The 12,006-nt window shown below is 38.2% G+C and overlaps 1 long non-coding RNA gene and 1 other non-coding gene across 3 annotated transcripts; one reads left to right on the top strand and one right to left on the bottom strand.

The window, feature by feature from the left end:
- The first annotated feature begins 6,828 nt into the window (after nucleotides 1-6,828).
- Nucleotides 6,829-10,840, top strand: LOC139720774 (uncharacterized). 2 transcript variants are annotated; one of them, XR_011710188.1, is made up of 4 exons: nucleotides 6,829-7,204; nucleotides 7,857-7,934; nucleotides 9,608-9,895; nucleotides 10,637-10,840. It is a non-coding gene; the product is annotated as an uncharacterized lncRNA (long non-coding RNA). The 2 variants fall into 2 exon arrangements; XR_011710187.1 differs by lacking the exon at nucleotides 6,829-7,204 and having other exon boundaries at nucleotides 7,811-7,934.
- Trnat-agu (transfer RNA threonine (anticodon AGU)) lies at nucleotides 8,738-8,811 on the bottom strand. The gene has a single exon. It is a non-coding gene; the product is annotated as a tRNA-Thr (tRNA).
- Nucleotides 10,841-12,006: the final 1,166 nt, after the last annotated feature.

The following is a 12,006-nucleotide window of genomic DNA, read 5'->3' as shown; positions in this document are numbered from 1 at the left end:
AAATAAAACGAAGCGAACTTGAACTTCAGAGTACAACGTTATGTTTTATAGAATGCGCCTCTTTTTTTGACCATTCCTTGCGTATTTAATGACACTGAGTATTGAATTGATTCAATTTGTAAGACCGAAGAATACGCAAGCGCCTTTCAAGTGAGACGCCTTTAAACAGACGAACATCGCTCGATCCACTGAAATACGGAAGTCGAGCTTCTGAAGAGACTAATAAAAATTTTATTGTAAATTAATCTGGCCGAATGTTTCATTCCGTGACGCGTGTGCAGTTCCCAGTTTTTGACTTCGAAGGCGACAATCCGTGATGGCAAAAACATTGTTACGACACGGATTGTCGCCCCGTCAAGGATTTCGCCCCGGGCTCGGGGTGGTTCCTCTGGTGTTAAGCTTTGGTGGGATGGGTATGACTGGTAAGTTATGCGTATGTGTGTATGTGTGTGTGTGTGTGTGTGTGTGTGTATGTTTGTGTGTGTTGTGAGCTGCATGATATGTGCTGTGTATGATTTGTAGGTGAGTACAATATGTGACTTATGTATGAGTTTCCGTATAGCTGTGTGTGTGTCTGTGTGTCTGTGTGTGTTTGGAGTATAATGATACAATATGTCGAAACTGTGCATGTGTGGTGGTTATATAGTGGTAGTGGTTTGTCCGTGTTTATATGTGTGCCTGTATGCGTACGTGTGTCTGTTTGTGTTTGTGTTTTACGGAGCCCGCCAGGTGACATGAGGGGAAAAAAAAATCTGCATGGATTATTGCGTTCCCTCGCAATAATTATTGCGTTCCTTCGCAATATTTTTGCGTTCCCTCGCAATATTATTGCGTTCCCACGCAATATCATTGCGTTCCCTCGCAATAATATTGAGTTCCCTCGCAATTTTATTGCGTTCCCTCGCAATAATTATTGCGTTCCCTCGCAATAATTATTGCGTTCCCACGCAATATTGCGTGGGAACGCAATAATTATTGCGAGGGAACGCAATAATCCATGCAGATTTTTTTTCCTCATGTCACCTGGCGGGCTACGTAGTGTTTTGATATTTGTGCGAACAAACTTTTTTGAGCTGCAGGCACTACTGTGGCAATGAAAATGCCTTCAGCGTGTATGAGCACGTGTTTCTAGTATGGGTGTGTCAACCAATATCAGCGGTGAGGCGGGCTAGGCGAGAGAGAGAGAGAGAGACCGAGAGAAAATACATACGAGGGAGGTACCCTCCCCAAATGTAATCTGTCTTTGTTCATTTTTCACTGCAGTGATTTTCTTCCATCAGTCTTAACTACAACGTCCATACCACTATTCTTTGTCCCGGAATAGGTTTGGCATGCTTTATGCATGAGCGAATACTTTCCACACGCCGTAAATAATTTGTCAATCGTTAGTTGATTTTAGCACAAACGAACTGCCATTGCACATCGCTAATACATACGTAATACAAACAAACACCAATAAACACAAACAAATCCTCATAATGCAAATAAACCAACTCAACACTTTTTTCCTTGATATTTATTGATTTCATTCCAATCATTCATAAATCGACCCATTCTGGGTGTAGCATGAACAAAAAAGTTACAAATGGCAATTCGAAACACAAACAAATCCATTTGTCAATTTATACTACAAATAATCTCACTTCAACATAGATAACTCGATTATAGACCAACCCTACTAATAATTTCTTCACGAGAAAGTTTTGACATGTAGGGCCCTACCAAACCTATATTCCTTGAATATATTGGTTTGGATCATGTAACACCTTCTTACTTACAAGGGCATATACATAAAAAACCCACAAATACATTACACAAATCTAGAATGAAATCAGTCATAAAAAATCCGACCACCCCCTCCCCCCCCCCCCCAACCGAAACAAATCTAGGGCCTACATCTATCCTAAACATTAAATCCTACCAACATCTGTCATACCATTAATAACTATCCTTCTTCAAATCCAATCCCCAACCCACCAACCCTGATTAACCAAAACCTAAATCATCCCACACCCACATTCACCAACCCACATACATACACACACACACACACACACACACACACACACACACACGAAGGTTCGTTATTCCGAAGTTTCGTTTTTTCCCGAGGCTTCATTTATCCGAAACACACAATTCCCTATACCTAGAGGTTCGTTGATCCAAAAATGAAATTCGAAATAACGAACATACGGAATAAAGAACCTTCGGACTAAGGAGCCTTCAGAATAACGAACTTTTGCAATAACGAAATGTAACACCCCTCCCCACATACACACGCACACCCGAACCGATACCACATTCCTTCCTGATGAAACGACTTCCCAATGTTGATAAATAAGACATAATGGACCGTATGCAGAAAAGCAGCATCCGCCCGCACGCAAGCTCCACTCCAAACTCATAGTAAATCCGCCAAACAAACTCATCAAAGTCAAAGCTGCTGATGAAATCAATATCAACGTTTATGCCAGCAACAGCTTACTAGGTACCCTCCCCATGCGCAGCTAAAAAACACATACGCAAAAAGCTGACATAATAAAGACATTCTTCCATCATACACACACACACACACACACACACACACACACGCACAAACGGACACTAAATTATCATGTGCACGCGCACATACACACTTCCTTGAAACCTCACCATGACTTTTCACATAGCATGTTTGCATGGATGTAGCCATGTAAGTTATGTGGTAGTATTTCAATGACTATGTCCAGAACGATATTAGCCAGCAAAATGTGCTTCGAGGGCGGGCGACAATCCGTGCCGCCAGCCCTCGTCACGGATTGTCGCCAGACGACAATCCGTGACGGGGGCGACAATCCGTGCCGCCAACGCCCGTCACGGATTGTCGCCCCGAGCAGGGGGCGACAATCCGTGTAGGGGCGACAATCCGTGTCGCGACAGGCGTCCTTTCTTTTACATCATGGGGATCTTTGTAGAACACTATCATTCTCACAACGGCTGGCTCATCTTATTACTAGTATTGTACTATGATGAATGCTTTGACACAATAATAGAACTCAACTCCATTCTTTACTTTTCTTTGATACACATTAAGTTGTCACTGTTCTGACGGTATAATCACAGGTGGGAAGAAAGAAAGAAAGAATAGAAAAAACCCACAAAATTTCCCACAATTTCATGACGCAGAGATAAACTGGATCATATCACAGAAATAAAACTGAACTGAACTGAACAAACAAATCACAAATGTGTTTGAGGTACTCGTGCACATCCCTCACAGAGCTTCTATTACTATTACTTACTTGGTGCCTTTAGAATGATACAAAGTAGTAGTACCATTATAGTAGAAGGAGTCATTTTTGTATAAACCAAAATAGATGGATTTCCCATGCTAGTTTTTGCCAACATGACAATGTTGGTCTTCCATAGCAATGGGGTCCATACAGAGCGTGTATGAATATAAAAAGATAGATAAGCACAACATTTGCAGTAAATCGATTGGATCAAAAATAACATCAGGAATACGTTATTGAAGGTTGGTTACGATGATGATACCATCTTTACCACGTTTACACATAAACAATTTAACGGAAGTAAAATTAACAAAGTAACAAAGTAACACTTAATGAAAAAAAAACCTAAAAATCAGAAGTAGCCCAAACTTGAGTATGTCTTACCTAACAAAAATGTTTCATAGAAGGTTTTTACGGATGGATTAAACAAAATAATTAATGAGTAAATTGACATGAGTTAATTGATATGGAACGGGCATGAATTGCATATATACATACAGTGTACACCCCCGCAAACAACACACACAAATCCATCAAATTGACTTTGAAAAGGAACGATCAAATCATTCCTTTAAGGTTAATAATACTGCATCAATATATATATATATATATATATATATATATATATATATATATATATATTATATCCCATCATGGTTTTAAATTGATAACAGCAGAGTTAAACTAACGGTAATGAAAAGTGGCAACCCTGACCCACCTGTAAAATTAAATAAAGAAAACACCATTAATATTGTGGATCAATGCGTGATCTTCAAATTTGTAACTTATTAACTCACTTCAATAGAAAGAACAGTTTTGAAGAGTACTGTTTTTCTTCACTGGAAAGGTTGTTGTTGTTGTTTTTAGTTCACTGGTGCCCTTTGAAGAGCAACGATGATTGGTCGTCATATCACGTGACGCGGTGCAGAAGAGAGCACATGTCAATGCGCATCGTCACGGGCAGGGAAGAGAGCGACCGACATCTATTACAGTCTGACTGTCCAAGGCGTGAACATATTAATACATGTTCAAGTTTCATTCACTGCAACAGGTTGCGCCATTCTTTCTTGCCCGTTATTGCGTTCAAACTGTATGATTTTTTTTTTTTGTTGAAGAGTCTTGCTTTTGATGATGTGCTTAACGAAGTCTACCAAGACGACGAATGAAGTTATGGCTTTCCGATTAAACAAGTGGATTTTTGTACTGGTCATGTTCTCTTTGCCCCTTCCCAATTTCTCGGTGTTGAATAGTAAGTATCCCAGATATTCATCGTCTCTTCTAAGTGACTTGATAATTTGGTTACTTCATAAACTCCGGTTCTAGAGGAAAAATTGTGTTTTGTTAGTAACATTTAGCACTAAACTTGCACAGTACAACTTTTCTTTAGAGCTAGGGAGTCTTCCCAAGAATCAACAACGAACTAATGGGTAACTAGCCAATGCCATGATATACATGGTTGCATCGCTTCAAGAGGTCATTGTGGTAGCTGGTGTGAAAGAGAAATTAGACAGAAAACATAATCCATGATCAGAAAATGTAATATAATATATATATATATATAGAAATATATGCATCATGATTTCAGAAATCATAATGCCAGAAAGATTTCACAATTTTTTTGGAAAACTACATGAACTTGTCAGAATTAAAGCTCTCTATCATTCTGATGCGATAAGCTGCTTGAAAAAAAAGTAAAAACTTTTTTTTGTACATGGCCTATCAATAAAAATATGGAGATTCATTAATCAATATTAAATGACCTGTCACGTATGTCGGTTTTCACCCCGGACTTTAGGTTACTCTCTCGAGTGTTCGACGGATTTCCATACCTATGTGATTCAGGCAGAAAACGAAGTCGGTGCAATTGCCGACAGGTGGGATATACGAGCGCCAGATGACCAGAGGATCGTAGTATGGCTGCAATCTGTTAACAATCCGTACGTGGAAATAACGGCAGAGGATGAGATATCAACCATCAAAAACGAAGTTGTGCTTCTGGGTTCCGTAAGATCTCCGCCCGTCATCTCCCTCGGCAACAAGTTGAGACTTGGACTATATACATCAGATCCGGAAATATATATACCCAGTGGCGGTCAGCGTGAAGGCGGCATGTTTAAAAGGTAACTGTTATTTCATATGGTACAAGACAGAATCAGATGTAATACTGTAATACAAATGTAAATGATTTTTTAAAGAATCAATATCATTTCATCGGCATAACACTTTCACCGATGTCGGAATGTCTTCTCTGCATTTTTAAATGAACACATGGGGGTTTAAGCGATAACCTAGCCCAATATTTTTACATTCTTACAAGCTCACACTTCAAGATCTCTATCTATATTTACCTAGTGCCACTTACGTACGTCCGGGTTTAAAAAAAAGTGTGGGGGCCCAAAGTGATGACACCTTATGTATTCCTTTGTATGGTGCACAAAAAGTGTGGGGGCCCGAGCCCCCACGGCCCCCACGGTTCCACCGGCCATGAATGTACTCATTAAAAGCTTAAACGTGAGCGCATTGTTCGAGCAATACAAATTCATTATTAGCATAGAAGCATAGAAGAAAAGGAAAAATGAAAGGTTCACTAAAGGTATGTTTCAGGGGGCACACTCGAGGCCACCATGTATACACTAAATTTACTCATAAGTAAATATTAGTGTATAGATGTAATAATGTGTATTGTTGGTGTATTATAATTCTTTAGACGAGAAAAGTGCTTTTATTGTTCATTTTGGTTTTTAAATAATTGATTAATTATTTGTTACAGGGGCACTCGGGGGGGGGGGGGGGGCAAGTGCCCCCTCTACCCCCCGCTTCCGGCGCTCTTGGTGTATACCTTTCCCGCAATGTTAACATTCTCAACGCAGTTACAATATTGTTTTTTATGTCTGAACGACTGTCCTCAATGGCGAATATTTACTTAAGCAATTAATTTGCAAAAGGACAATAAATACGCTCGATGTGTTCTGCCATGGAAAAAAAATTACATTAAAAAACAAAGCAAAATGTATTGATGGTTTAAGTTGGTATGCTGCCATTTACATGATTAATCCCCTCATTTAGGATGTGCAACTGTAAGGCCTACGTATGGCTGTGTCTACGTGGTAGCCTCATGTAGGAAGCACTTAACAGATTTTAGCAAGCGGACTCGAACCAGGAACCTCACGAATTAAAGTTCCTGGTACTGTCCACAGACTCACAACGGCTCCTCCCGCAGTAGGCTTGATATGAAAAATACTCTCTTTATATACAAATTCTTGATGAGCGGAATTGTCAAATGGTGAAGTGTAGTATACAAGTCTATCCATAATCGTATCTTGTGGAAATTAATGTATGAGATTATTGCGCGTCCTAAACAGTGCATGTAGGCCTAATTGCTGCATCAATTATTACCATGACATTATATTTGGGTATGCTGTTACTGTCATAGAATCGATAGCGCTTCTCACTTCCCTTTTAATAAATAGTACAGAGACAGAGAAACGCTTACAAACACGTGTACAAACCGGAAAGGTAGTAAGTTATAGTAAATAAATAGTAAGTTATTTAGACAAAATAGACTCCACCTCCTACGCTGCACCTTGGAGTCATTATTGATTAGGCCTATATTCATTGTAGCATTGATAGAAGCAAACTAAATGAAAATCGAAAACGAATCTGCCTTTACATCAAAATGTTTCTATCCTAAGACATACAAGAAATGCCCTCTGTGAAGCTCGTTAAAGGACGTTCTCAACTCGACGGCTTTGCTGTTTCGGGATTAGCAACGGACATCCTTGTTTGCAGAAACGGATTTACCGAACAGATCGCTGCTTCGGTCTGTAAAGAACTTGGTTTCCCAACATTTCAGAAGATTACAAGCCCCCGTTTTTCCTCGGATTTCAACGCAACAAAGTGGATAAACTTTAACAATAGAGATTGCCCTCGAGGTGGGTGATTTTTTTGTGCCTCTTGACTACTATGATGCTGTACCTAAACTGAATATTTGTACGACATCAAAACTGCTAAACATGCAATTATAAAGGATGACGCTTTTTGATTTCACATCAATGCACATACATAGAATTTGACTTTTAGACTGAATTGTGTCGTCATTATAATGTGCTTAAGTCATTCATCCACATCTCTCTCTTTGTCTATAATAACATTTAATTCAGTAAACTTGTCGTTCTTCTATTCTGCGCTGTATAAGCTACAGCCCCAATACAGAGTATGTAAAGAAGAGTAGTTAAATTGACAGGCATATTAAAACCAACATTTATTTTAATTTGACAAGGAATGTTATTCAAAATAATGAGCTTTTGTTAGATAGTGACTGACTCATATTGCATTTAACGTTTGAATTAGTGCAGATCAGGTCCTTGTTTTATTTGCATTTAGGCTTCCACTTTAGAAGCAGCAGTATTAGGCATTGACAAAATGTTCCACTGCGTATACGAAACGAAATCTTAACAACATCTAGTTATTGAACATACGCATGTTTTTCTTTTAAAGAAAAAAAAACAACTTTATTAGTGAGCAAGTTAATCGTTAATCAGAACATCGTAATTGATTTGTTTTGCTTTGTTTTTCGTTTGACAGAATCAACAAGTATAATGAAGTGCCATTCAACAGGTACCGGATGCCCGTTTCGGAGAGCCGTGCATCTAAAATGCTTTGGTGAGCGAAAACTCATGAAAACATTTGTCACATATGTTTTGCATGGATTGTATCTAGCTTCTTGTGAAGATGAATTTGAAATTTTACAGTACCCCCCTCCCCTCCTCCAAAAAAAAAAATCAAATCCTCAGGAAATGTTAACACGCATGTGTATATCATACTCTAATTCTATAATCAACACACACAAACTGAATTGTATACACACATGCAAGCAATTCCGATACACATTTATGTTTCATATCTCCAATGACATGAAGACTAGGCTGTGTCCTATGTCTGTACATTCGCGTGAATACGAAATGCAGCGGGCAAAGAGTTGAATAAATGAACATGACGAAATTTGGAAGAATTCCCCTCAATTTTGTGCACTGAATATCGATGCGGCTATATAAATGTTCAAGGCTACAGTTTCGCAGTTGAGCGTCAAATATATGCCTGATTACTTTGCCTTTGTCCAGAGATCGAGGTCATAATCACCTGTAACAGGAAAATTGAAAAGCAAGAAATTATATGCACAAAACATCTGGCATTGCCTAGAGCAAGATTACCATATTCACTGGATCACTTTACAACTCTAAACTTTCTTTATATTCACACTTCTGTATTTATACAAGTCTATGCTTGTCATTAATATTTTCTACTCCAAAAATTGTTGGACATAAATTTAGAGTTTGGGCTTTGTTTAAAATTGTAACAATATGTACATACATATATATGTATATATGTATATTTTGAAACAAGAGAGGGAAAACTGACCAGAAACAAATAATAATAAATAGTGAGAACTTTGAGCAAAGAAAATGAGTTTTCATCGGGATTCGAACCCGAGACCTCCGGATTACTAGACCGGTGCTCTACCGACTGAGCTATTGAAAGCCCTAGATCGGTGTTCGTCCCAAACCCTTAACTCTCTTTGACGAGTTAAGGGTTTGGGACGAACAGTTCTCACCATTTATTATTATTTGTTTCTGGTCAGTTTTCCCTCTCTTGTTTCAAAATATATTACAAAAAGCTGCATCGCTTCGGCGATCCCTCGCATGTATTCCAAAGTTGATTTAAATCCTTTGGGTTTATGTCAGGTTAATGTGTGTGTGTGTGGCACACATACACACACACTATAGCTTCTGACCACACGAGCAAAGAGAGTTAAGGCTTTGGGACAAACACCGATCTAGGGCTTTCAATAGCTCAGTCGGTAGAGCACCGGTCTAGTAATCCGGAGGTCTCGGGTTCGAATCCCGATGAAAACCCATTTTCTTTGCTCAAAGTTCTCACTATATATATATATGCATATATATATATATATATATATATATATATATTATATAATCAATCTTCTTTGAGTTTTATGTTTATCTCTGAACGTTTATTGTCTGATCATGGATTCTGTGTTTTGTAAGCCCACTTGCAGATATTGGCATGATTGTCTCAATGCTGTTGATTAAAAAATAATGCACATAAGGAACAGGATAGTGTGTATTTTTTCTAATGCATCTTATAAGGCCAATTGACTTCTTAAAATAATAACGAATGTAAAACTGTCAAGAATTTACACTGGACTATTGGACTATATGATTCCAAAGTGATGCTGGCATCGTGCATCAAGAATTTACTTGGGTTTGTGAATTCCCTAAAAGTTTATCCATAATCAGGGGTATCAATTCTTCCCGCAGAACCTGGGTTTCTCGGATGCTTTACGAAAAAATCGAGTTCAACGGAGAATTCGTTCCTTCAGAGTTTCACCAGACACAGCGTGGAGTCCAATTATGCAGAGTGTGCATCAGTGTGTCGAGAAGGAAGACAAGTCGCCGATGTAGCTGTTATACACCAAGGCGCATGCTTGTGCGTCCCATCAGAGACATTTTCCGTTATGTCATCTGATGAAACTACTCATCACGAGTGGCCATGCCCCAGCACTGATGAATTGCTATTCAACCCTGATAGATATTATGCATTTAATGGTGAGGGTATGCCCCATAGACAAAAATATTTCTTTCAGTTTGATTGGTATGTTCATTGAGTGTAAAATCAAAATCACTTTCTATCACATTTGATTTGTAAATTTCGCAATGAGAGAGTTAAAAAGCTGTATTGTAAAAAACAACATCTAGCATGAAAAATTATATGACAAATACTATTGTCTTCTCACAGAGAAGAAAAAAAATGTGTGTACAAAACTGTAGCTGTCTACTCTGTGTAAAGCGAATCGTTGATCATGATTGTTAAAATCTTCATTTAAGCCCATTCAAGATATTACATGGATATCTCTCATTGTCTATTAAACCATAACACTTCAGGGGAAAAAAATAGCAAGCAAAATGACTATCTTCCTTTGAATCTATCAAAATAAAGGACTGTTTCTTGTTCTTTCTTTTAAACGCAGTTCACGGAACAGGCATCCCTTGGTGAATATGTTGCTCATATGCTATTCATCTGAATTTCGCTAATGTAATGTTTGTAACGCAAGGCATAATATGAACTATTTGTCTATTAATCTAAAGTGTATTAAAAAATAACGATGGTAGCACAAATTCATGCAAAAACCTGTGTCGATACGTGTTATGAACAACGTTAAAATCCAACTGATTCTGCACAGGTATCACAGTGAAGTGTAAATTATATAAAAAGGGAGCTCATTTTTCTTAATACACTGGTGACAACATTAATTCTTTATGATTGTCACTGTCGTAATTATCGTACAGTTTCCTATGGCTTTTGCAACAAACTTGCCACCGTCCCTAACGGAAAATGGGATTCCAACATCACATGGTTTGGTTCCATAATAACTCTCACCTGTGAGGACGGTTACGTCATTAATGGTAACGCCACACTCCAATGTGTGACACTACCTGGATGGTCAACTTACTTCCCTGTTTGGAACTCGTCGGTACCATCTTGCGACGAGGTCGAGGGTAAGATTTCACTTTTGGAATACTCCTGCAAGTGTTATCATGAACGTTTCCCCGTAATCTTCCTATATATCAATTTTTGCTTTTTGTTCATTGTAGTCATAAGTGTTTTGCACAGTGCTTTAAATCGAAAGAAGAAGACAATATCTAGGTAAAGAGTGAATTGGATTCTGTTCAACAGTGTGTTGCTATAATTGCAAGTCAGCTTGACTGAAACTCATCACGCCGAAACCAGGAAGTTACAATAAATCTCCTTTTCAAGCACTTGGGCTGTCTCATGACAATCGATCAAGTTGCATGCTTTGTTAAGTAAGAAAAAAAGGCAGAGAGGACGTGAGAACTTAACCAATAAAAACAATAACGAGATGGAAAAGTTTACGGGAACAATGAAACTTTGTATAGATCACACTATGCTAGAAAGTGGCATTGAGGGCTGTTACATGCTTTCATCTTCTCGCAAACTTCTCATTTCATCTTCTCGTAAACCCACTTTGCTGTTCTTTTGTCATTAAAATCTTTCATCAGCGGGCGGTTGTCACAGGCCATTAACATAATTCGCGTATCAATCTATAACCTAATTAAAAATATCATTCGATACACATGTATAATCATGTGTGTCTGTTTGTCTCTCTCTTTGTATACATCTTATGTTTTACATGGTGATGATTAATTTATACATCACATGATTATATATACATTTATGTAATCTGTATGATACATATTTAATAGTTGTTTATTTATTACATGTAGGCCTATATACATAATTGTAAATATTTATGCATACATAGTTTTTACATGAACATACACACAAACACTCACAGCATAATACATATAATTATAGTCGAGTCCTTTATTAACACTGTCCTTTCTCTCTCTGCTTTATCTAATAAATATCAGCCGCTGTACTTATGTGTAATCATCCCGGTGACGTATCTAATGGAGAATGGAATTCCAACATGACGTCACTGGGAACTTCGATAACTCTCACTTGCGATGATAGTTACGTCATCAATGGCAGTGCCACGTTGCTATGTATGCCGTCTCCTGACAGCGATAAAGCTACTTGGAATGCATCTGTTCCAACTTGCCAGACTGTCAAGACTAACTCCCATGGTGCTTGCTTTCTTCGTTTTAAACTATTCCTGATCGACTGTAACCATTTG

Source organism: Diadema antillarum, unplaced genomic scaffold (assembly GCF_040938485.1).
Source record: "Diadema antillarum isolate AM-2024a unplaced genomic scaffold, OU_Dant_1.0 scf00000133, whole genome shotgun sequence".
Lineage (NCBI taxonomy): Eukaryota > Metazoa > Echinodermata > Echinoidea > Diadematoida > Diadematidae > Diadema > Diadema antillarum.
This window is presented reverse-complemented; position numbering and strand designations above follow the sequence as displayed.